This window comes from Zootoca vivipara, chromosome Z1 (assembly GCF_965207765.1).
Source record: "Zootoca vivipara chromosome Z1, rZooViv2.hap1.1, whole genome shotgun sequence".
Lineage (NCBI taxonomy): Eukaryota > Metazoa > Chordata > Lepidosauria > Squamata > Lacertidae > Zootoca > Zootoca vivipara.
In genome coordinates this window covers 35788620-35815908 of record NC_142583.1, presented here as the reverse complement: position 1 = coordinate 35815908, position 27289 = coordinate 35788620, and the positions used below count along the sequence as shown (strand labels likewise).

Below are 27289 nucleotides of genomic sequence, written 5' to 3'. Positions count from 1 at the left end.
CATCCCCAAAGATGCTGCTAATTAACAATGCACACTCCTGCCATACAAGGAGCAGTGAGAGTGTGCAGTATATACCAATAAATGTGCATACAGTGACTTCCTGCAAAGGGAATCCCATAGCCTCCAACATTTTGTAAGAAAAAAACAGGGCAACCATCTCCATCGCTCACCCCCCTCCCTACTGCTGACCACTTCCTTGCCTGCCCACTCACACCCTTCCTTCCCCTCTCCTACCTTCTCAGCCTCCAACCTCCTTCTCAACAGCCTAGAGTGGCTTTGGGAAGGTCACCCTAGGCCTTGCCACATCCAGAGATGTCGCGCGGCCTCTGGGAAAATCAGGGCACCCCGAATTGGGTTCAGAAGCCAGGGTAGGTTCTGTAAATTTGGGATGTCCCGATAGAATTGGGACACTTGAGGGTTGGGTCATACCAAAGGGCACATTTTGGAACACCCCTTATCGTGCTCTGCACACATACATAGGTAAGCATACCCTGCAAGCTTCCTGGTCCCGTTTTTTCATGAGAGCACATTGGCAATTTTGGGCACTGCTATCTCACACATTGCCCCAAAACACGTTTTAGGGCACACATGAGAGCATGGTCCCGAGAAAATAGCATCCTTTGGATTGCTTTTCTTGTGGGCATATTTTGGGGGGCACAATCCATCAGGATGTTGAGTAAGCCCCATTGAAATGAATAGGAGCTGTGCAAGGATCAGAACTTTGCATTGTGCTCCTTTGTTCCTGTCGTAGGCAATGAAGATGAGGTCCCTGGTAGGTTTTTGCCCTTTGGACCTCCCTTCCTCTTGCTTAGAGACAAGGCTGGGGGTATATCGGTGTCAAACTAACAGCTGAGGTTGCCAGGTAAGAGTTCACTCCTAGGGCCTGGTCCTTAGAAGAGAATGCAACAAAGCACAATGTTCATCGTAAGGATTTGTTTTCTCTTTCGCTTGTCACACAGTGCATTGAAACCCTGCTTAAAGGACTATCCCATTCACATGCATAGACCTTGCTTAGCCTAACCTCTTGTCATCTAACACATGTAGCTTGAGGTATGAGACTCTCCTAGGATTTGGGGTTACACCCACTTCTGGTGTGGTCCTTGAGTTCAGTTTTGGCAGCCACGCTCAGAATAAAACTGTTTCTTTTTCTTTAAAAAATAAATAAAATCAAAAGGTATAACTGGCACAGTTTCAGGTCTAGACCCTGCTGCTTGAGGCTAGGGAGCGAGGGATGTTGTCAGGGAAGGGAGGAGTGGTGCTCTATAAATACAGAGAGTAAATTAATATTCACCCTGTTTTCCACTTGAAAATAAAGCAGGAATAACACAGTGTATGTCTTGCCTCCAGTGGCAGATGCTGGGAGTGCAGAGTTTTAAAAAATGAAAATGAAAAAGTGATCAGTCTTCATTATGGAAAACTAAACAGGCATTTTCAAAGCAAACAAATATCGCACTTCGTACCCCACCTAGCACTGCTTGACTCAATCATTTGCATGGCTTTATGAAAAGACAGGAACTGCCTGTGGCCTAGTCAAAACAACTGCTTCCTATTTTAACTCTTCACATGCAATTTTCACAATTATTTTCATGTCAACTATTTCTCTTACAACTGCATTTCATGGTTAAAAGAAGCATTTGCTTATTGTCTGTCCCATATAAGCACATGGACATGTTTCCATGGAAAGGACTTAGATCTACCTGATAATGTGTAATTGGATTTTACGGCTGGAAGGGAAAATATGTTGCTGCTGTACAGGGGTACTTAAACAATTACTGTACACTAAAAGCCTTTCCACACCATAAACACATAATTTGAATTCCTTTTCATATGGCAAGGGTTCCAGATGTCTTCACTGAAGAGAGCTAGCAAGTGTAATTGTTGAATTCCCTATGGTCTCTCCCCTCGCCTTTTTCCCAGCTTATTTGAGTCTAAGGCAAAGGAGAGGAACCAGTGGCCAGGGATGCAAGAAGACACCAATTTTTGTTCCTACCTGTATTCGTCGCGTCGCTGTTTCTATTTTGCTGCAGTTCGGCTTCTGACAAAAGTTATGTTATTTGTCTCTGTGGCTGAATTTTATGCAACTAATTACATAGGTATGTGACTGTTGATAAGGGATATTATTGTAAATGATTATTTAAGGTCCTTTAGAATGTTTTTATTATTTGATCATTTGTATTTATGTTCGGATCATTTTCTTGTACTTTTGTGTGTGAAACATGTTGCTTGTTAATGTAATAAAAAGTAAAAAAAAAAGGGAAAACATTATGGAATAATGTAATTAATCACATTATTACTACATTATTTCACACCATTCATTTCAGTGCAAAAGAAGCACAATGCAAATAGCAAGGGAGAACTCATTGGGGGAGTCACTGTGAGTGGCCCCGCATGGCTTGGACATATGGCTCACATCCACAAGGAGCTGTCCATTCAGTACCAAGGACCAATTTTATGGAACCCTCTTCCAGTTGAGGTTAGATAGGCCCTCTCCCTTTTGAACTTCAGGTGCCTACTAAATACTACTACTTTGTTTCAGCAGGCATTTTCATTGAATCATGATTTTATCATTTTGACTCTCTTTTTTGTACGGTTGTATTGGGTTTTCTATACACCCCTTAGAGATGACTGTATTTAAGCAGCATATAAATTGACAAAATGAAATGAACCTAATATGAATGTTTAAAAATTTTAAAGCCATGGGGTGGGGTGGGGTGGGGGAATAAGCAACATCAGAACCAATTCTCTGTAATTCTGATGAAAATCACCCCAGTTGCTTTTGGATCAGAGGGAAACCTACACTGGTGCGAACAGGGACTTCAGCCTGATGAAAATGAAAAGGGGAGGTTTGTGGGAGTGGGGCGCATGGGTTAAACTATCCTCTCCTCATACTATTCCCTCAAAAACCCACATACATACATACATACATTTATAAATACACTTTAATTGCATTCAGAGAATTAGCTTTATATCTTGGCCTAGTAAAAGTAACTGCCTCATTTTAGCTCCGCACATGGAGTTTTCACTTTGCACTGTGAAAGAGACTTGTCAATGACACTTTGCTGATTTTGAAAGCAGAAGGTAAATAAATTAAACACTCAGTCACAGTATTGTCACCTGATCTCAAAATGAATAAATAAAAGACACCTTTCCCATCTTAAATGCTGGAGGAAAATCTCATTCTTCCCTTTCCCAAAACACTTTTTTTTTAAAGGACACACATCAACACAATTATTCTCCCGGCCAAGTCTGCATGCCTCAGACAGTTGTTCTTAAGTAATTTGTGGGAGGTTTGAGCAAAGGGATGGGAGGAATTGGGGTACATTTTACAAGGTGATATAGAGAAGCCAAAAACTATCTGTGCAAGAGGCTTGTTCCCATATTACATACAGGGTTTTTAATAGTTTTATAACTGTGGAGCATTACATGCTATAAAATGGAATTATGGCTTGAGAAATTGATAGGACTCTGTGACAAACTCACTGAGTTAAACTGCTTTGTTTCCAGCCAATTTCAGCCTCACCAGAAAACAATCTTTGCTCAACTAAACCCTCCAAGAGTACCGATTACTCTATTTTGTTCTTCCTGGTTTTTGACAGGCAGGGCAGTTTCAAATTTCAGATTAATCTAGTAGAAAGTGTGGGTTATATAGAGTCTCCCTTTCAAGGATTGGCTAAAGTTCCTCAATCCAAGCGCTTGCAGTGCCATATATGGGCTCACTCTTGCGCAAAATGTGAACCAGCCCTCGTTTTCTGTTTCGCTGCTTCTTCTGTTGATGAAACTGAATGGTGAAAACATGCTCCACTGCTTTTGGCTAATGGGAACTGCTTTGCAAAGCAGCAAGCGTGGTCTTGCATGAACAAATATTGCCATATTTGACTGCTTTTGCATTGGCGTCTGCAGATGCTGTCTGGAGAGAGACTGAAGTATCAGTTTTCTCTCTTAAAAGATCTGGGACCTCTGCTCAGGGTCACAAGTCAGGAAATATGTATCCATTCTGTTCCTGGTGAAAAAAAATAATCAGGACATACCTCTGTTTCCCACTAGGTGGCATCAAATGCTTCTAAATCAGGACAGCTCCTACTTCAGACTATAGACAGCTCATGGAAATGATCGTTTTCATTCGTTTATTTTAACATTCTTTCCCATTTAGGGCTGTGGCAGCTATAATGATTATTAATCATTAGTCAACGTTAGCCAAATATTAATAAAAACGGATGTCTCCTTTTTCACAGTTTTGCATCTGGAGATACGCCATTTGATCTGCCTGTTACTATTTTTGCTTACTCATGAAACGCCAAGCCATGGTTTGGCACCCATGTAAATCTGCCCATATTAACAAGCAAGCATTTCAGGAGTGAAGAGTTTCAAGGCAGTACTAAAGCAGGGCCCAATAGCTGTCTCACCCCAGTTTGGGTTTCTTCTTTCACCACTCCAGCCATCTTCCCGGCTCAAGGGGTTGTGGTTGCTAGAAATTGCAAGCTGGTAACCCTCTTGGGTCAACGGAGAAGGCCCACTTTGGTTTAGCAGAGCCTATTGTGTCTTTAGTAAACAAGTCATCCTCTTTCATTTTCATTTAGAGCATTTGGATTGCAAACTAGAGACGTAGCTTGTAATTCAGTAGAGATTTCCTAGGATTAAGCCCACAGTTCTGTCCTTATTTAGAACATCCATGACATCAGTGATAGGAGATTGTTGGCTCAATGTCAGCCACAGCAGAGTATCCCAACGCTCAGATTTTGCATTGACAGGGCAGGAAAGATTCTTAAGCAAAAACCCTCTCAATCTGGTAGTAATGTATGTTATCTGCAGAAACTGTGCTTGGGCACCTAACCAGCCTTCCTGTCATTCTTATTTAACATTTTTATTGAGAATATTTTTAGGGCTGCTTTCAAGCAGAAAGCCATCTCAAGGTAGCTTACAAAATAAAATGGGAAGACAATAATCAATCATTAAGTCAATCAGTCTGTCTGTCATCTCTCTCTCTCTCACACACACACACACACACAAACACACACACACACACACACAAATATATAATCAATCTATATAACATACAATTAATTAAAGCAACACCATCAAAATGCTATTTTCAATACAGGCCAAAAATGTAATAATAATAAATAAGTGACGATGAGTTGATAAAATGTAGCCCTGTGTTATGCCTCAGCTAGAGGATTTCTTAGCAGAGGTGACCTAGACCCCACAGTACTTAGCAAACCCCAGGACCCAACTAGATCCAGGGACAAGAATAAGTTTCCGAGCACAATTCAAAGTGTTGGTGCTGACCTTCAAAGCCCTAAATGGCCTCGGTCCAGTATACCTGAAGGAGTGTCTCCACCCCCATCGTCCTACCCGGACACTGAGGTCCAGCGTCAGGCGCCTTTTGGTGGTTCCCTCACTGCGAGAAGTGAAGTTACAGGGAACCAGGCAGAGGGCCTTCTCGGTAGTGGCACCTGCCCTGTGGAATGCCCTCCCACCAGATGCCAAGGAAATAAACAACTATTTGACTTTTAGAAGACACCTGAAGGCAGCCCTGTTTAGGGAAGTTTTTAATGTTTGATGTTTTATCACATTATTATTATTATTATTATTATTATTATTATTATTATTCTGTTGGGAGTCACCCAGAGTGGCTGGAGAAATCCAGTCAGATGGGTGGGGTATCAATAATAAATTACTCTTATTTTTAAATCAGGACTCTCAGAAGCTGAGGCTAAATGGGCCTTGAGCCTATGGGAATGATTGGACTTTAAGCAGCAGGCTGAATCCCACACCATAAGGAAAAGTGGCAGAGTTCAGGGAAAGAATCCTCAGGAGTTAAAGTCTCCTTGTGAGCAAGTCCCTCCTCTTAAGGAGACCTATCACTGACAACCACCGACAGAATGACAGAATTCAGCAGGCCCTTTGGTGTGGTTCCAGTGGTTCCAATTCAGATACCTCAGAACCAGGCAGGAAGAGCTATTGGGGCAATGCCTTTCTACCAAACCTGTGGTCTATTCTGGAGCCTCTCATTGGCTGGAATTAGGCCACAGATTGTCCCTCTGTGTGCCCATCCCGTTGCTTGAACTACTGCTTACCTGCGATTGTTCCTTGGGCCGGCCTTGGATGTCTGTGCTGCTTGTGCCCTGATAGCTCTGTTACTCTGTGAGCCAGCAAGGACAGAACTGAAACAACAGGCTAATTTAAATGTAGTCTGGGAAGGGTACATCCTTCCATAAGGAGGCTCCACCACAGAGAAGACCCCGCTTCTTGTGCCTGTCCACATGATAGAACTTAAAGATTGATTCTATTACATCAGTCAGGTGATTTTATCTCTACACCCTAGAGACCAAGATTAATGATGGTTTATTTTTAAAATGAGACTTTAATTGCAGATCAGCAACACTTGAAATGAGATAATAATTGCAGACCAGCAGCAAGTTTTTAACATTTAAAAAAACCAAAACTTCACTCATTGATCATTTGTGGGTATGTATTTTTCCATGTGTGAGCCTATCTATTCATTTTTCATGGGAGAACATCACAAGCTAATTTTTCCCTATTATTTTTCTGTGGTTATGTGTTTTCCTATATATGCAATCCGCAAGATGCAATAAAGACAAAAACACATGAAATGTAATATTGATTTTCAGCAGCTGAATTTCCCACGGAGGTAATTTATAACAACATTTATAGCTTATGAGTGATTATAGGACCATATCACCCCAAAGGTCCATTTCTTTATAACTACAAACAGCTATGTGTGTGGAAGGAGACCACCCCCCCAATTGCATTGCATTGGACAAGTCAGTGTCGTTCCGCCTAACTTGCTGCATAGAATTTTTTGATGATAAAATGAGATATCCCCATGTGTGCCACCTTCAGCCTCTGAAGGTAAATAAAAGGAATATTTCCAACTTTTTTGAGCAAGAGAAACTACATGAGTAGGCATGGGAACTGTAGTTTATTGGGGGTTATAAGAGGGGATCTCTAATCCCTGCACAGAGCTACAATTGTCAGAGTAGTTTAACAGTTGATTCGTTTTACCTGGGAATTCTGGGAATAGGGGTCTCCTAACAAATCTTATATCCCTTCATAAATCACTGTTACCAGGATTCTTTTTTTGGGGGGGAGTGTCCATTACTGTTTAAAGTGGTATTATACTGCCTTAAATGCATAGTGTAGATGGGGCCTAAAACTAGCAAACCGTGTTAAGTGACAAACACCATGATTGTTAATGGAAAGATCAGGAAAACAGGACCATCTTTGCTGGGCCATGGCTCAAGGACAATAAGGATGGGGCTCGGCAAACTGGTGTAGAGATGGAGTTTGAATGCTCAGTGCCACCCCAGAAAAGGTGCACTCTCTCTCTCTCTCTGGTAAGTAGCAGCATAGCCTTTAAGGGAGGAAAAAGAGAGAGGAAAGATTAGTTTGGGCTGTGATGGCTCATGCTGAATCAGAGTGGCAAGGCGGAAGGCAAGGAGACCAACATTTAGCAGAGGTCAATGATAGGCTGAGCCAACAAATTACAGTTTTGCCCCCATCCTCCTCCCTGCTGAGTTGTGCAAGGGCAACACTAAAGGAGACGGAAGCTGACAACCAGTGCCACCCCTTGGACCACAAGGGGTGGTGGGTCGGCTGAGGTTGGTGGGGCAGTGCCCCATTCACCTCCACTGGGGCTGGTCATGGAGAGTGTAGAGAAGTTGGTGGCAGCAGAGAGAGATCAGAAGAAACCCAAAAGTATATAATAATTAAAAAAGGAGCAATGGCTCCCATGAAGTATTCAAAGCATTGAAACTGCATCCTGATCAGAAAAGGTTGCCCACTCCTTGCCTACTTCCTAATCTTGGATGAGCTCTCTGCTGTTTTTCCCTCATGCAAAAGTGACACGGGCTCTCACTACTTTTTCCTAGGATTACTTCTAAATCCTATCAAGCCCTTGGCCTCACTTGGCCTCAGCCTCCTTCATGCCCTACCAACTAGTAGAGCAAGAGACAAAACCACCTCCGACATGCTGGAGGAACACGGTGTGCCTTCATCCGCAGCCCGGCTTTCCCCAATAGCTTTTGTTTCTTTGTTGCTGTCTGTAGAAAACAGCTAGAAAGTCTACAGATATAAATCAGGACTAAGCAGACGGGGCGAGCCGACGCTATGTCACAATGTATTATCCCTTGAGTTTGTGCCGCATGGCTGCTGGCGGTATGGAAATGCTGCAGAGCTGAAAGATAGGCTCAAGAACACAAGCCCAAAGAATATGAGAACAAGGTAGGATACTGGGTCTGAAATATTGTCAAAGGGTGGGACATGGTCTGTAAGAACTGTGTGGGCTTCAGCAGCAGTCAGAAAGCAGTAGCCTAGGACTACTAAACAGGTATTTTAAGTAGGGAAAGGGCCATAGCTTAGTGGCTGAGTTCATGCTTTGTATGCAGAAGGTCCCAGGTTCAATCCTTGGTGTCTCCAGGCAGAAATGCCTGCCTAAAACCCTGGAGAGCTGTTGCCTGTTTACAGTGCTAAGCTAGATGGCCCAATGGTTTCACTTGGGGCAAGGCAGCTTCCTGTGTTGTAAGCATAGGATTGATTCAATGGTTTGATGCATATAGGTCTGTAGCCTTTTCCTGAATCTTTTGACTGGTGGAGGAAAAAAATATTATGTTGGCCACACTTGTGACACATGCAGTTGCTGGCCTGGTGGAGTTGGAGTGATGATATTTCCAAGATGGAGTCATCCGTGTATGAAAGCACCATGGCTGTGTGCACACTGCTGTTTACTGCAACTCCGGTGTGCTCCCGCTGTTGGTGTTCGAAGCTGAGTTGACATGATGCAGGCCACAATCCATATGTATCCTTGTAGTTTCTTGAGAAATACTGTGGATCGATGTGTTTCCCCTCAAACTAGCTTCCATCCTATGTAAAAATGCAAGCAGTGGCTAACCTGAGGTGTGTGTCTGCATGTGCAGACAAAAGCTTTGTTGAATAGGTTGGTGCAGGCATGGTGAAACACATCAGGTAATACACATGGGGTGAAGAAATCCCCACCCTCTCTTTGGTGTGTGCAGCCATGTAAAATTGTGACATTAAATGACCTTTCAAATCTTTTAGGAGAAAATGACCTTACTGCCTTTTAAGCCACTAATGTATACATAATGCAAGTCAGTGTATGTCATGGTATACCTTTATTCTTTTGGCTAAATTATCAAAACGTTGTCACTCTTTAAGTCATCGTGATGGCATCCTTTCAGGGTTAACCATGGTTTCCTATTATAGATTTTATTTTAAAAGCCAGGATGCTGGTAAGAATTGCTTGTTTATTTTGCTCTGAATTCTATGCATAGGGAGGGACGTATATATAACCCAAGCCTTTGACTTATCTGGCATATTTTTGTTGTGGGTGTGTTAATTTATTTGTTTAAAAATTGCATGTAAGCAGGGCCCTGTGCTCATCTTCCAGAGCAAACATGTTAAGTATGTAAGGGCCAGGGGAAATAAACATTTATCTGATACAGATCCCAGAAATTAAAGTCATTAGCAATCTTAATATATTATTGAAATGCCCATTATATATTACTTTACACATTATATGTATTATCTTTTGATATGCAGAAAATGCCTTAGTAATCTATTATTAGAGGCTTAAAGGATCACTTGGAGACTTATAATCCTCTTAGTACACTGACAAAGATAACAAGATGTATCCTAAAAGACCTTGAAAGCATAGAAATCTACAGGTAAACTTCTTCAAGAAACTCAAAAACATTAGCTTGGTGAAGCATGGATGTGCAGAGAAGTGGATATATTCAGCCTGTACATGACAAAAATCAAAATAAACATTTCTGACTCATTTGATGCCAGCGGTGATGCTTCAGGTTGATATACGGTAGTCTTTGGAGTTGCAGGGCCTGGTGTGGTCTGAATGGGATTCCAATAGATTGAATCAGGGCTAAAGTTTTGGAAACATAGGGCGGATATGTACATCAACTACAGTAGATTCATAGAAAGTAGAGTGGATTTTTAGATGGATCTAGAGTATTGCTGTAAAACTTTCTATTAGCTTATTAACTAGGAAAAGAAGATGGGGGGACAATTCTGATGACTCAAAATAAGAAGAAGAAGAAGAAGAAGAAGAAGAAGAAGAAGAAGAAGAAGAAGAAGAAGAAGAAGAAGAAGAAGAAGAAGAAGAAGAAGAGGAGGTGGTGGAGGAGGAGGAGTTTGTATTTGATATCCCGCTTTAATCACACAAATTCCACATCTGCCAACAAACCCATGCTTTAGTAAGCCACACCTCCATGCATTCACTCACACTGAAGCAGCAGCAGCAGCAGCAGAGGAGTATGGATTTGATGTCCCGCTTTATCACTACCCTAAGGAGTCTCAAAGCAGCTAACATTCTCCTTTCCCTTCCTCCCCCACAACAAACACTCTGTGAGGTGAGTGAGGCTGAGAGACTTCAGAGAAGTATGACTAGCCCAAGGTCACCCAGCAACTGCATATGGAGGAGCGAGCAACATGCTGAAGGGCTTCTTGCCACTTGCCTTCCAATTCCTTTGAGATTTCAGACCTTGAAGAAGTCGGCTTTTGAGCCTAACAGCCAAGGTAATCTTAAATCAGACCTAAATCTCTATTGTCTGCTGGATGTTTTTGGAGAGAATTTTCAGCATGAAAATCCACCCAGCATGTTCCCTGAAAGACACTTTAAAACACCAACAGCAACATAGTTCACCACCCTTTGCATCAAAACCATTCCCCACCACCATCCTAGGGGTCACACATGATAATGTCACCCAGCTAAACAGCCAATCAGACCTGTCATTGTGACAAGTCTCTACGGGCGAGCAAAACAAATTCAGAGTGGGGAATGACTTCTTGTATTGCACTGTCCTTCTCTAGGTTGGTGAGCTGAGAACAGGGTTAATGCTTTATTTACTTCCTTACTTAGATACATAAGATACACCTCTGCCCTTCACTATCAAATGCCAGTGTGGTTTACAAAATACATGAAAATAAGACCATATTAGAAACTCTCTCTCTCTCTCTCTCTCTCTCTCACACACACACACACACACACACACACACACACTTTCTTTCTTTCTTTCTTTCTTTCTTTCTTTCTCTCTCACCCACCCACCCAGAAAAACACACAAATCCACAGGAAACTACGTAACTACATATCACTAAAATGCTAGGAATTAGGATCAGCAAATGCTTGGTTGAATAAACAAATCTACAACAGATACCAAACACAACTAAAGTTGGTGGCCATCTGTTGTACTTCAGCAGGGAGGGAATTCCAAAGGCAGGGGAAGTGCAATAAGACCTGCACCAGCAGTTGATAATTCCAAGAGGCTGGGGAAGAGACTGGCCCTCATTGCCCTCCCCAACATCGGCCCTTTGCTGCTGCCAGCCTCCTCTGGAGTAAGGATCTGGGAGCCAGCTGTATGTCATCTAGGCAAGTGAAAGGACCCTCCCATATGAACTGTATTTAAGCCATACTCCTTGGAGTGCAGGAAGACTAGAACCAGAAGCTTTGTTTTGCAGCCCTGCTTCTTCTACAGACCCCAGGTTTACCATTCTAGAATCACAGGGGCCTTATGTGCACATCTGACCCGAATCTCACTTCTGTAGCATTACAGTAAGTACATAAAAATTTTGCAGTAGTTAATGCTTTGCTCAGAACATTCTCCATTCAGCTATTATTTTTACATCATGTTTTTGTTTGATTGTCTTGATTCTCCTCTTGGTTCTGCAAGAGTTGTAGCACATACAGTATCTCCAATAAGTATACCTGCCCAGTTGGTACTGCCAGGAGGCTAGGAAAGAGGCTGGCCCTTATTGCCCTCCCTGACCTTTGCCTTTTGCTGCTGCCAGGCTTCTCTGGAGTAAGGAAGTGGGAGCCGGCTGTATGTCACCTAGGCTGGTGAGATGACCCTCCCCTCTGAAATGTATCTAAGCAAAGCTTCTTTGAGTGCAGGATGGCCAGAACCAGAAATTTTATTGTCAGTTAACTCTTGCTTTTTTGTGTACTTAAATATTGAATTTATTCTGTGTTTGTTAAATTGCTGGTTTGACTCTTTTTTTTAATTTGCTGACATGCTCTGCATTTTGATGTTTTAAAGGTTCCCTTCATGTATCCAGGATCGAGGCCATTTAGGGCTTTAAAGGTCAGCACTTTTGAATTGTGCTCAGATAGCAGAAGCCAATGTAGATTTTTTGGGACTGGTGTTATATGGCCCAACAACAAGTTTTGGCTGTATGTTGTTATTCCAACAACATTTGGGGTGAACCACTGATGAACCCTGGCGTACAGAGAGGGTTTGGGATCCTCGTCTTGATTCTTTTAGCCTTCATAAAGTTTGGAATGGGGCTTTTCTGCCTTCCCTTAGCCTCTGCACCCCTGAATTCGTATTCCTGGGTTTGGAAGCACCTTTGCAAATTGTGTGGAATGTGGAGGAGGGGAAAGCTGGCAGAATCTTCCTTATTCTGGGAAGGAAGAAACAACTTCCAATCAATTGTGTGCATGTGTGTGTTTGTGCGCACACACACACACAATTGTTAAAGCAGCAGGAATCTCTATGCACATTTATTCCTCTCATTTGTCTTGTGGGGCAATGCAGGCTTGGTAAAATTCACATAGCTGAATGCTTCTTAGATGGATTGTAGGATTGCTTGACAGGAAACTGCTTACAAAACTGCAGCAAAGGCAATTTGTTTTGGTTAGAGAAGAACCTTATCAAAACTGACAGACTTCCAGTGATATATGAGACAGAAATTTATTTATTTTTTCTCTTTCTTGTCAGGTTTTGTAAAACAAACTCTTGCTTTTACAAAAACCAAAAATCATCATCTCTTCTTAAGAATTGCTTTAATGAAGCAGCAGAAGAATATTTTAAAAGCACAAAAAGTTCCAGTATAATCAGTGTTACTGGGACTGGGGCTTCGTATTATGCATGTTATGGGCTAGTTGGCTATAATACACACACTGTAACCTTACATTGCAAAAATAGGTGGCATCAGCAAGACTGAGGGTATCCCAAGGTTTGCAGAGCTACAAAAGATCTTTAGAAGGAGCGGGAACAACTCAATGAGAAGTGAGGCTGCTTAGTAACCACAGAATGCTGAATGTGTGTTGGTGGGGAATAAGAAACAGAAAGTTGGTTGGGAAGGTGGAATGGTGTATGTATAGTATAGTATTTGTGGTATGGAATACTGAACATGAATGCTCCACACTGCACACCCCAGTTATAATAACTTAGAATGAGTTTTTATTCCGGCATGAACAACCTCCCTTCTCCAGCCCACTTTTGCATCATATGAAAATATCTAAAGGTTACTATTTTTTTTCATGGGGTAATAACAACATGGCTGTGAGGTGTACAAAAAGGATAATACAAGTAGGCTAATGACTGGCTCTTTCCCATGAATATTATTTTTATTGCAACAATTAAATGGCTACTACATGGGTAGGCAAACTAAGGCCTGGGGGCTGGATCCGGCCCATTTGCCTTCTAAATCTGGCCCAAGGACGGTCTGGGAATCAGTGTGTTTTTACATAAGTAGAATGTGTGCTTTTGTTTAAAATGCATCTCTGGGTTATTTGTGGGGCATAGGAATTCGTTCATCCCCCCCCCTCCCAAAATATCGCCCGGCCTCCCACAAGGTCTGAGGGACAGTGGACCAGCCCCCTGCTGAAAAAGTTTGCTGACCCCTGGGTTACTAGAAGCCAAAACTAAGCATTGTGTGTAGAATTTAAATGGCTCCTGCCTCAAGGGGCTGCCTATCTTGAAGCAAGTTCTATGGAAATCAGTGAGAAGGACCCTGGGTGCACTTGAATATGGTAATGGTCAAGTAGGAGAGTTGTGACAAAGCAGTCCTTGACAAAGAAGTACTGATGCCCAGCCAAGGAAGGGTTAACAGGTGACAGGCAGTGCTGAAAAAGAGACTTTTCTCCATAATTGCTCTCTGTGTCTGCAATATTCTGGCACATGCTTCTGGCATTTAAAGCAGTTCCACAACAACTGTATGTTGCTCAGTTTAAAAGTGTGGTGAAGTGCCAACAAAGACTTGAGTCAGAGTGGAAAATGTAGAGGAACCAATGCAGAAATGAAGAGGCTTGAGATGTATTTCAGCTACTGGTACCGATCCAAATTAATGCTAACGTTAAAATTTCAGATAAATGTTAAGCGTTTAGAATTCCTGTGTGCTCTTCAGAATTTCTGTGAATGTAAGTCTAATTACTGACTCTGATGTTGTACGTTTGCAGTCTTTACAAGGGTTACATGACAAACTGACCTGACCTTGAAATGCAAAAAGGCAGCACGTACTGAGAGCACTTCTATCAGTTATGTTCTTTTTAAATACCTTATAACTTCAGTATTACAGCAGTGTTATTGGTGCAGGCGAAAGAGTCACAATTTCCAACAAAGAAAGGTTTGTGTCCTTGGCAGGCATAGCCAACCCATTTGATTGTTGATAACTGCAGTCACTCAGTTTGCATAACTCTTTAGATGGCTAGAGAGTATGTACTCCTGGGGCATAATCACATGTGCACTGAAACATTGGCAATGGCATCTTCTTGAAAGGGTGGGTAGGAAATAACAATCCAGGCATTCTCTTAGGGGTTAGATCAGGCATCCCCAAACTGCGGCCCTCCAGATGTTTTGGCCTACAACTCCCATGATCCCTAGCTAACAGGACCAGTGGTCAGGGATGATGGGAATTGTAGTCCAAAACATCTGGAGGGCCGAAGTTTGGGGATGCCTGGGTTAGATTTTATCCATGCCCAAGGTAAATTTGGGTTCTGGTTAATCTGTCTCTCCTTTGGCTCTGGTCCATTTCCAAACTGAAGCCTGGCGAAATCTGCTGGGATTTCCCCCCAGTTGTTCCGTGTCAGAAGTGGCTACAGCCTGGAAAAAGGTACACTGTCAATTTGGTATTAAAACTTAAAAAGCTGAGGTACTTCAATTTCACAAATAAAAAATAAATCAATCCTAAAACATGCCTGGAGTTTCTGAATTGAAATTAGAGCCTGCCCGGCTCATTTCCCATTTGGAATCGAGCTTGAAAATATGGAACATCAAAATGTAGGTCAGTATCTGGTTGAAGCAGATTTGACCAGCATTCCTAGTATGTGCCACAATTTGCACCACCCACAATTTTCTCATCTGAATAGTAATCCTTGTAACAAAGGAAGTTAGAAAGTCCTACCATATTCAGCAGACTCATAGTTTGAGCTGTCAATGGTGACCAAGCAGGGCTGGTCCTACCATTAGGCAGAATGAGGCAGCCACCTCAGAAAGCAGATGCTAGGAGATTGGTCCTCTGCAGCTATTTTCCTCTGTTGTGCCACACAGGCTGCCCTCTGCCCCATAAGCAGTGCTGTCTTGCCTTCTCCAAGCTAGCCTGCTGCCCTCAGGTGTGATGGAGGATTCTCTTCCAGTGCAGTTGGCTTCTGTAGGTGTGTTCCATCTTGCCCTTTGCTTCAGGTAGAAAAACGTCTTGAGCCATAACCCCAAAATCCAAAAGATAACATTTTTGGTGAAGGAATGAGAAAGGGGTGGGTTCAGCCCCTGAAGGTTTCTCTAACACCTTTTGTTTTTCTGTTGAGCGTGGCATTTCCCTGGGGTAAATTTGGTGGTGGACAGGACCAGCATAGCTGTCAACCTTCCCTTTTTTTGCTGGAAATTCCCTTATTCCAGCGCTGTTTCCCGCTGCTATCCTGGATTGTTAGATATACCGTAGACTGTCCCCGGGACAGGTGAGGCTGCTGATCCCTTATTTTCAAATCCGAAAGTTGACAGCTACCGGTATGCAGGTCCAGAGCCGAAAGTGGGCTGGTATTTGCTGGTGTGTGTGTGTGTTTGCGTGTTTGCTTGCCACCCTCTCTCTCTCTCTCTCTCTCTCTCTCTCTCTCTCTCTCTCTCTCTCTCTGCCACCTCATTTCTGTCTCTATTATCACCTAGAGCTTATATATAATGTGCTTAGCTAAGCATTTGAGCTAAAGCTAATTTATATATGCTTTTCAAAAGACTGATATGGCTTGCCATTTCTCTCTCTCTCTCTCCCCCCCCCCCAGCTAAAATATATAGAGAAGGATTCCAGGAGAAATGAAAAATGGACTACTCTGCTTCAGAGACGTATTTGTGCTAGTTTAATGCCCTCCTTGGAAAGAGCCTGTGATTAGACTAGCTAAAATAGCTAGTTTGAACTGGAAAATAGTGGTAATAGTGGGCTTTTTAAATAAGGTTTTTCATCTTTTCCAATCACTCTTGGCCTTTCAGAACAGTGGTTTACTTATTCTAAGAAGGTTAAATCACAATGGAGTCTAACCAAATGCTGAATTAGAGTCATTTTGGACTCTCAATTGCTTTGTTCATTTTCTTTAACTCCTTGTGCGGAAGAGGTTGCAAGGAAATTGAAACTGAGCTCTGAAGTTTGATCCTGTGGTCTATAGGATCACAAAACTAGTGGGGCATTTCTATTATTACATATATAAATCTGAACATCATGGTGTTTGCTTTCATTTAAAAAAAATAAAAGTGATTCAATTAGGTAACATTACAGACTGTGAGGGACATGGGTGGCACTGTGGTCTAAAGCATAGAGCCTAGGGCTTGATGATCAGAAGGCTGGCAGTTTGAATCCCCACGACGGGGTGAGCTCCCGTTGCTTGGTCCCAGCTCCTGCCAACCTAGCAGATCAAAAGCATGTCAAAATGCAAGTAGATAAATAGGTACCGCTCCAGCGGGAAGGTAAAAGGCGTTTCCGTGTGCTGCTCTGGTTCGCCAGAAGCGGCTTAGTCATGCTGGCCACATGACCTGGAAGCTGTATGCTGGCTCCCTCAGCCAGTAAAGCGAGATGAACTCCGCAACCCCAGAGTCGTCAGGGGTCCCTTTACCATTACCCTCTGCGCTACTGAGCCCTGCTCCTCCCCCCTCTAAGGACATGTGATCTCTCAACCCTTGTCTATCATGGTTGCTTAGAAGTTGCTGGAATGGTGGGGGAGATTTACCAAGTTGGTCCAGTATATGGTAAATGCATCCTTGAGAGATAGGTACCTACAGCTCTTAAGAAGGTGGCAGGGTGCCCATTCCTCAAGAAACCCATATTAGACCAGGAAGTGCTATGTGCAGGCTATGAAAAGGTGCCCAAGAAGATAGTGGCAGCTCAGCACCATATACATCTGGGCTCATTCCATTCCAGGTTCAGGCCTGGTTTCAGAACAAAATCAGGATTGGTTGTCTTGATGGATGACCTGTTATCAGATGAGGGGCATGATGAGCATGTCTCTGCTCATTCTTGATGTTTCAGTGGCATTTGACTTTTTTGACCATGGTCTCCAGCTAGATCAGCTCTGTGGGCTGGGAGCTGGAGGTAATATGTTATGATGCTTCCACTCCTGCCTTCAGTCTCCTCTCCATGAAGTAGACTCCTCCATGACCCCATGGAAGCTGAGCTGTAGGGTTCCGCAGAGCTTCATCTCACCCAAAGTGCTGTTTAACAACCACTGGAAGTGGTCCTTAGGAGATTAGGAGCGAAGTGTCACCGGTATGCTGATGACACCCAGCTCTTTTTTCCTTATCATCTGAGTGGAAGAGGTTGTGCAGATTCCAGAGAAAAATGTATGAGTGCCCTGGGGAACTGGAGACAGACAAAACCGAAGCTGAATCCTGATTGAAGCACTGTGGATAAGTAATTCTTGGGGCCAGGAATTGGACCTGCCTGTCCATTTTGGACGGGGTTGCATTCCCTCTAAAGGAGTGGCTGCGTCGTTTACGGCTGCTCCTGGATCCACCACTTCCATTGGTGGCACAAATGACTGCCACTGCAAAGAGCACCCAGAGGTGGCGCTCTGGGCAGGACAAAGCTGCTAGGCTAGCTGTCATTAAGAAGGGCAGGGCATGTAAATGGTGACGAGCTAGGTGGAGACTGAATGAGTGAAGAGATCAGAGGATGCACAGGGGACTGTAAGACGGACAGGGCCAACTAGATGTAATTATGTAGATACATACTGTACAGTAGACGGAGGTCTGGAAGAGAAGGGCAGCAGGAGAGAACTATTTCTGTTTTCTGCTTAACACCCTCACAAAATTTCCTTCTTTATAATTTCCACCTGCCATGAGGAAACGCAACTGAGAAGGTGGGTTTGAGTGGTAAAATGGTGCCCCTTCCCTGCTGCTCTTCCATTCTGATCAGTTCTCTATGCCTGTTTTTCATTGGACTCCACCCACCAAAAAAAACCCCATAACAGGAGCCTCTTCCACCTATCTATCTGCACACACACAAAAATCCAGTTTTGCCCTCTGTAAAGACTGCAGACCTGCTCAATATGTGCTCTTTTCTGTCATTTGTCATTGTGGGAAATGAAGCTCATCAATTGGTTCAACATTCACAGCCTCTGGGTTATGTACACATTGGATTTCAGCTACCTTTTACATGGTGAGTGCTGCATGGCCTTTGACTGCCCCAAGTCTTGAGGTTTCCTTCCCACTAGGTGGGGAAAGGTGCAGGGCCTTGCTCAAAAGCTGAATTAAAAAGGAAGGGGGATACTGCTGGCAAGCATGCTTTTCACTTCTGTTATCTCCTTCAGCTAATCTCCTCTGCTTCCTCTCCTCTGAGTTGCTACGCATGTGCAGCTTTCACAAGAAACTGCTTAGTAAATTATTAAATGGCTAACACAATTCAACCGCACATGTACCACTCGCTGCCGATCCATCCACCAGCCTCAGTTAATTTTTGCACTAGAGAAAAAAGCTCATTATGTTCTTTCATATCACAGTACATGGATACCATCTTCCAAGATAGCGATCTATTGCCATCAGTTTAACTTTACAGTGGTACCTTGGTTTACACCCATAATCCGTTATGGAGGTCTGGTTGTAAACCAAAACAGGTTTTGCCAATGGGGCCTCCCCCCCCCCAAAAAAAGATTGGAATCCAAAAAAGGACACACACTTCCAGGTTTGATGTAGTTGTAATCTAAAACGGTTGCAAACCAAGGTACCACTGTATCCTAATTGGAAAAGCCAGAGATTGGGCTTTTACAATGGATATTACGCTTCATTTTGATGTACTATCTAAACATTTTGGGGGAGCTGCAGTTGATGTTTAAAAGCACTGAAACATCACACACACTAGGCAACAGTGTTCCTTCCTTCTTAAGAAAGCCTTGTATTAGATACAATATTCATTTTTCAATTTGTTCTCCTTGCTCCCTTTGAGCAATGTGCCTTTGAAGTTCAAGGCGTTACGCTGTAAATCTGCCAAAGCTTCAGGAATGAAGTGGCAGTTCAACTCTTCCTAACCCTCTCAGGGGATCTCTCTTATCTCTCATCTCCCCCCTCCCCCATTTTGCCTTTGAAAATATCTAGGTTTTCAGGTCCAAAACCAAGCAAAAATTTTATGGGCTAATTTGATACAGCTTGCTCATATCTAGGGGAAGTAGCTAAAATGACATTGGCAGCAATGAGACGTAGTAGGTTATTATTATCTCCCTGGAAAAATTCCTAGTCTTTTTCTAAAACAGGTTATTTATGCCTTAACATAATTAAATCACAATCGGGACCGGGGGTGGGGGGTGGGGAGAGAGATGAAGAAAAGGTACACATTGACAGTCTTTCTCACACTCCCAATCTTTCAAATCAATTTTATACATGGACCAAGGATTCAAATATACATTGATAACTACAAGCTGGTCTCTGACCGTAATAAATTTCATTTCATTTCACTGATAACTATGGGACCAGAATAAAAAGGTGGCATATATTATTAATTACATTTTTAACCACTTTCTACAAGATGTCTCAACATGATTTGCAAATCTGCAAAACAACACAATGAAAAATTGAAAAACTAAATACATTAAAACAAAATTCTTAAAAGTGCTCATCCAACACTAAGGATGAATGGTACCTCAGCCCACTAAAAGGTGGCTGCTACAGAACAGGGCAGAAATCATACCACAGTATGATCCAAATTAATGACCACATGCATACTCTTGGTACCAAGGTTGAGGGAGAGAGGGGAAAGGCCCATTTCCTATAAGAAATTACCCTGTTTTGGGTAGTTTTATTTATATAAATATTTATATTTATATAAAATGTTCCCATTTCTATAGGAAAGTGTCTTTTTCTATCCTTTGCTTAGTTTCAACAAAGAAAATGAAAATAAGACATAATTATGGTTATATGTTCTTTTCATGTAGTGCATTCCTGTCTCCAAGGAAAAGACGGCTTATATAGGCATTGTATACATAGGTCACTGAACATCTGTCAGATGGTTGCTAGTGTTACTTTATGCTTCAACCACCTTGGGCTAGAATATGACCTACTTGTGTTGCTTCGAAGATGAATGATCTTGGTCAATGAACCGAATTCATTATCAGTTCCCACCTTTAAAATGCACAAACATGGAAAATGTGGATACTTGATTGTTTAAAAATCTCACCATCTCCTTGCTCCTTCCCTGTATTTAGGCAAGATGAAATGTTTCTTAATTTGATGAGAGGTTGGAATTGGGGGAAATAGTAGTGTAATGTTATTTGGATGGTTTACGCCCACTGCATTGCATAGCTCACTTGCTTGCACAATGTCTTCAGCATATTTTCGAGATTATTTTATAGTAAAACTGACCTTGTGGAAACCAGACAAGCTTGGCTATATTGACATTTGAGTTAGTGGTGCTCTGAAGTTGGACACAAAATTATTTCTAAGCAAACTAACGTATAGCCTGCTTCTCAAATGCAATCCTCAAAGCCATATACAGTGGTACCTCTACTTACGAATTTAATGCGTTCCGAACGCTCATTTGTAAGTCGAAAATAATTGTAAGTCGAATCCCATAGGAATGCATTGGGAGAAAAAATTCGTAAGTAGAAGCAACCCTATCTAAAAATTCGTAAGTAGAAAAAATCCTATCTAAACCACATCCAAGATGGCGGACGGAGCTCTGTTAGTAAGTGGAAACATTTGTAAGTAGAGTTATTCGTAAGTAGAGGTACCACTGTACACAACGAACGTGAACAATGACTGCAATATAAAATAAAATAACGTGGCTGAAGGTGTTAATTTGTATGTGGGTGCACACATGAGCACTTTCCATCTTATGCCAGTGAAATCTATCTTAACATTTCCTCTCTACACCAGTGGGAAGCCCTTGATGGGATGTATTAGCACTGTGTGGTGTTGTTTCCTCCCATCAATTAATATTTCCTCACCCACCATAAGTTCTGGAAACCTGAAGCTAAAAACCTGTGGGCAATTTTTGTTTACCTGTTTATTTCTTTTGAAGTACAAGTTTTAAAATATACTAGATTTGCACAAAAGAGCAGTCAACAACAACAACAACAAATCTCTTTATTGTTCCAAGCCGGGAAACCTGCAGTCTGTTGTGTGGATGTCTACTGGAATTTGATGAAGTGTATGCACACTTACTTTTTTTTAAAGTACAGTTTTCTCATTGTACCAGATTGGGTAAGGGCGGGGCATGGTGCGCTTAGACGTGCCCCTAGAATGCATGGGGGGGGGCCGGAACGGAAACCCCAGCACAGAATGGTCGTATAGGCTGCAAACTGTCCTGTGATCTTGCAGTGAAGGGTGTTACATAAATTTAACACATTAACACACACACCGTCTACAACAGCAAACAGGGCCCACAGCTGAGAGCTGCTCACCTCATAATAGTTTTTCTAGGCCAGCATCCTGAGAATTGGACCCAGCAACTATTTTAGGATGTGTTCACATTACCACCTTAGAGTGCAGTGAAGCTGTTGTTTCATTTCGCAGCTCTTCCCTTTCTCCTCAGCTGTTCTTATCAGGGCAGGGAAGTCTTCATCCTGTGTAGAAAAATGTTCACTCTGGAGTGCTTAAATCATTCCTTCATTCCTAATTTGTCTATTCAGTCTGTATGAAGTACAGGATACATAACAAAAAGTACAGGATATATCATGTGAACATGGATTAAAATCCCACCACTGGAAACTGGAATATGAACACAGCCAATATTTTTAACTTCAGGATCTTGGGCAGTCAAAGCTTAGCTACTTTTTCCCCCCATTCGGAGTGTTGCATGAAATCTAATGTGTACATGACCCAGAGGCTGTGAATGTTCAATGAAGCTATGAGTTTCACTTCTCACAGTGTCAAGTTACAGAAAAGAGCAGATATGGAGCAGCTCTATAATCTACCTGGAGGGTCAAATTGAATTTTACATGTACTGTAGATAGGCAGAAGAGTTTCATGTGGATTTCCTCCCCACCCCCGCCAAAAAAAGCAGCCATGGAAGACAGTGATCACACTGGAAGAGCAGCAGGGGAGGGGCTGCTTAACCCTTTCTCAGGGTCCTCTGCCCACAGTCAAACCCACTTTCCCAATGGTTTTTGCTCATGTGGGGGATTTTTTTTAAAAGAAAAAAATGTGCAATAAGACCAGCACCAGGAGCTGGTACTTCCAATAGGCTGGGGGAAGAGAATGACCATCATTGCTCTCCTCAACATTTGCCTTTTGCTTCTGGAGTAAAGGATATGGGAACCTGCTGGATCTCATCTAGCCTGGTAAGAAGACACCTCCCCTCTGAATTGGATTTAAGCCAGGTGCCTTGGAGTGTGCATCTATGTACTTAAGCCTAGATTATGGTGTGATTGTCATTGTTTGCTAAATTATTGATTTTTGTCATTTTCAAATCTACTGATGTGCTCTATATTTTGCATATTATTTTCTGTCAGAGGCCTGTCTTCACCTGTAATCTTGTACGTATCTGCAAAATAACATTGTTCAGGGGCATTGTGGGAAATTCAAAGGGTGCCTAGACAAAGACACCCATCACTGCTTAGAGAGTGCTGCCATTGCAATCGCATAAGCCCAGCCAGGCCCCATGGACAGGTGAGCTTACTGAATCAGATCATTGGGTCCATCTAGTGGAGGCATCCCCAAACTTCGGCCCTCCAGATGTTTTGGACTACAATTCCCATCTTCCCTGACCACTGGTCCTGTTAGCTAGGGATCATGGGAGTTGTAGGCCAAAACATCTGGAGGACCGCAGTTTGGGGATGCCTGATCTAGCGCAATATTGTCCATACTGACTGGCAGCAGCTTTCCAAGGTTTCAAGGCAGGGGTCTCTCCAAGTGCTATTTGGGGATGCTGACGATTGAACCTGGCACCTTCTGTATCCAAGTCAGGTGCTCTACCCCTGAGCTAAGGCAGTGGTTCTCCAAAAAATATACAAAGCCCCAAATGTAACCTTTACTCATACGGGAATTGCTTCATCCCCTTGATCGTTACGCTTGTTGTTTTCTGAACCATTTCTCAACAATACGCTTTTCAAGGTATTCAACCCCCCCCCCCCCGGCCAACCTGATGCCTTTTGGATGTTTTGAACTACAGCTCCCATCAGCCAGTGGGGTGGAGTTGTTCTTAACTTTCAGAATTTATTAAGGGCAGAAGGCATCTCGCAAAGTGGCTGTGCGAACAGTAATACAACACTTCGGTGTAAAGCTCCCAGTGTTTATGAATGGTTTCGCAACGGAATATTTAACCAGAGAATGAAATTGATTTCCTTTATAGAAGCATTGTGGGGGGGGATACGAAATGTTTTTCCCTTCATTAATAAAATCAGACTGGCAAGTATTGCTCCTAAACCCTCAGTCTGAGCAAAATATCCTTATACTGCTAGTGTCATTTTGAAAATCTCTTCGAATGTGGATTTCTGCCAGTGTTTAAAGACCGAGATTGAATTTATTCAGCCTGCCTGCCAGAGCAAGGCCAGTTCCCCCCCCCCCTCTGTATGTGTGTGCGTTTTTAAAATACTATTAGGATGTAAATGTCACATCCATTTGGGAGGCCACTCATAATCTGGGCCATATACATTATGTAAGGTTTCCATGGCAACAGTTTCTCTGAGGGCAAACCTCTAGCTGTCTGCAGTTTCCACAGAAACTGCTCCCTGCTGAGACAGGTGCCTCGGAGGGAAGGGAAGGGAATAGGAATGAGAAGGATCACGTGACCTCTGCAGCGTACAGGCGCTGTAGCAGATGCAACGGTGCGCTTCCTCCCTCCTCCTCCTCCATCCTCACCTCTCCCGCTCCCTGCATCCTGTAATGCACATCTCTTGATCACAAGATCTTGGGCCTATATGGAGTTGGTCCTGATTTGGAAATGCCACTCATCCCGAGGACACTGAATCCGGGAACTTCAGCCTTTCAGGTCCAGCCTTTGCAGAGTCACTTTGCATGGGAACATTTCACTGGTAAATGAAAACTCTTCTTTATTTCTTTACTTTTCCTTAAAGAGCTGGAAAACAAAGGAAGGGGGTGGAGGAAGCCCATTCTCCGGATTATTCATTTGCTCAGCGATCGTAGTTCCTTTTAAATTAATGGGCTAAGAAATACGAGTTGCACTTATGTGTGATTTTTGGCCCTGGTGAATCCAGGGAGTTAATGTGTCTTTAAATAACAGGGTGTGAAATAACGATTCCAAGAGATACGACTATAAAAAAAAAAGTATAGCACCGTTTTATAGCTATAGTTAAGAAGGAGGCGCGCGCGGGGGGGGGGGGTTATACTGTGGCATTCATGGAAGTCTCAGTGCTGGCATAACTGCAGATTAACATGCAGCCTGTTTCATCTTCTGCTGTCACCTCTTTTCCTCTTTATGGGGGAAAACAGCAGCCTGACATGGTTATTAAATCTGGCAGCTGGGTTGTGCACGCAGAGCATGTAAGAGAATGAGTGGCTTTCAGATAGCAGCCTCCTTTTTTCGCTGCTCCTGGGCTTGAGAGACGGTTCAAAAGGCTCTTTCTCTTCTTTGTAATTACTAATCGGTGGATCGCTGCACAAGTATTCGCAAACAATTGCAAAATGTAAGTATTCTTGGCTTGGCTTGTTTGCTGCTTTCAGGTTGCCAATTAAGGGTAGGGGTTTCGGGTTTTTGCTTTTGTTTTTACTGCAGTGTTCTAGTAGTTGAAAGAGCAACAAGATGAAAGCCAAAGACCAAATCGGGCAGGAATGTTTCTTTGTAGGAATGAAGTGACTTTACATTGAATGGTTAAAGGAGGTGGGGAGAGAAAGATTGGTGGCTAGGGAAGGAAGTCCTGTTTTGCAGTTGCTAGTGACTGAACGTTTTCTGTGAGAGGTAAAATCAGGATCTCAAGCATTTATTTATTTTTTACCATTCTTGCTTTAAAGTGTTACATTTAGAGAGATGTAAGGAACTACTTATTCCTTGAAACTAGGGTTTGTTTTTTTGTTAATCTGGCATCCCTGGTTAAAATTTTAGAAATAAATCCAAACCTGTAGCTGAGAAATTTTGCAGGCATCTGTTTGGAATAGCTGAAGTAGGGTGTGTTAAACCTGCATTGGAGAAGAAAACAGCAATACTAACAAAATGCTGAGCAACACCTTTTTTAAAAAATAGCCTTGGTCTGTTGTTGCCTTTGAAGCATGAAATGCTGGAAATTTTTAAGATGCAGGGTTTTCTCAATGCTGAGGGTTTAGATTTTTTATGACAAACATTTTTTCCCATTCTTTAAAATATGCATTTCATACCTAATCAAGTTATTTCACTTTTTCATTTTAATATATAAGACTACAGAAATGTGGGCTTTTGGAATACAACCTGCCAACTCTCATTCTGTTATAAATAAAACTTGCATAAGAAAAAAAGGTGCAAACTCAAATCAGATAATTGCATGAGAAATGCCTGCCGTTTCCAGTCTGCCTGAGTTGTCATGTCTCGTTTGTTTATTTCCAGGATGTGTTATTTACTAGAGATTCAGTCACGGTATCCCATTTCTATCTATGTAGCGATTTTATTACTGCAATTCTTTCACACGCTTATTATAGGAGGGAAGTGTGAAGAGACTAAAAGGCTGCTTATGTTATGTCTCAATTTGAGTGTTCCTTTAAGTGGCTTGGAAGCTTGGGAAATGGTTTGCATGCTTCCTTCCCATCTCCTTTTCCCAAGTTGTGATAATCATAGTTTTATGTAATCTCAGAAATAGACAACTACTGTATAGGCAACTGTGGTTACTGTTAACTTACAAACCATGGTTTGTGAACACACTTAAAACCATGGGTTGGACTACTTAGCACTAACTATAGTTTACTGAATCCAAATGTCTTAGCATCCTGGTTTATTTCAAGTCCAGAAATGGAGAAGAGAAACTGCATGGAAAAGGAGGGGATGGATTCAATGTACTGTATCACTGAAATTTAGCCTGTTCTGCTATTCTAGGCAAAGGCACACATGTATTCCCTGTTTTACTGCAGTGAAATTGGAATGATGTGCATTTGTTTCTGTGTAACCTGGAAAGCTGTGTATAAAACTATAGCTTGGCATCCCAACAAGCTAAATGCAGTTTGGAAATGCTCTGCTTTCTCCTTTTTCCTGAAAGAGCCACACCCTGTTTCACTATCTGTGAAAATGATCATATTTGGTGACAACTGATGGGTTTCAGCTTCCCCCAGGGTGCTTCATTAACAAACCAACTGCTGAGACAAGTGGTTTCAAGGGTAATGTCCATCGCAAAAAATAAAATAAATTGGAATATGATGCCATTGGGCACCGTGTGTATGGTGAAGGAAGGAGATTTTCCAGCTGGGAAAGGTGCCTGGTGGAAAATGTCTAATCCAGGATCAAGCTGGATTAAAGTCTCTCATTTAGAATTATGATGGCATTTTTTAAATCAAAAGGATTATCATTAAGCTATAATGAATTTGACTTTAATGTTCTTGCATGGGGTGGTTTTGAAAAATGGCTAAAAGTTTGAGATTCCAAATACCTGATGGCTTGTGCTGCCTTTTCAACTATGCTTCATATTGTATCTAACATCTAGTGGTTAAGAGCCAAAAAGAAAGGCTATCTGCCTGGAAGCAATGCTCTCTCTTAAGAAAATCTGGTCCATAATTTGCATAGCTCACTGGTTACTTAATTGTGCAAAAATGGCACTTTGTGCATGTCCAGATGCAATCTGTTGTTAGTTCACTAGTTCCATTTAAGCAAATGTCAGGCTCAGAGTCCTGGCTGCAAATTGACCCTAATAGGGTCCTTGGCTGCTCACTTGCTCTTTGTAGCCTGGGGAGCCCCACCCACATCCCACCTTTGCCCAGCTGTGATCAGCCATCATCAGGGGGACAGGATAGCTGTTCTCATGCTGCTAATCAGCCATCTTTTGAACACCAGAAACGTTGTGGGTGGCGTTTGCTTCCAATCCTGCCAAAATCAGTGGGCAATGGGGAAAGTTTGTGTGGGTGGGAAGGTTGTGTGTGTGTGTGTGTGTGTGTGTGTGTGTGTGTGTGAGAGAGAGAGAGAGAGAGAGAGAGAGAGA

General features: G+C 42.5%; 1 protein-coding gene across 4 annotated transcripts in view; it reads left to right on the top strand.

Moving 5' to 3' along the window:
• The first annotated feature begins 8087 nt into the window (after positions 1-8087).
• TRIM2 (tripartite motif containing 2) overlaps positions 8088-27289 on the top strand; it is a 75478-nt gene continuing 56276 nt past the window's right edge. The window contains exons 1-2 of one of the 4 annotated variants that reach the window (XM_088660240.1): positions 8104-8244; positions 10404-10569. The gene's annotated coding sequence lies outside the window, so the exon portion shown is untranslated. Of the gene's footprint in view, positions 8245-10403; positions 10570-23894; positions 24212-24547; positions 24824-27289 lie in introns of those variants that run through there. The other 3 variants (XM_088660239.1, XM_035112110.3, XM_088660241.1) reach the window with 3 other exon arrangements.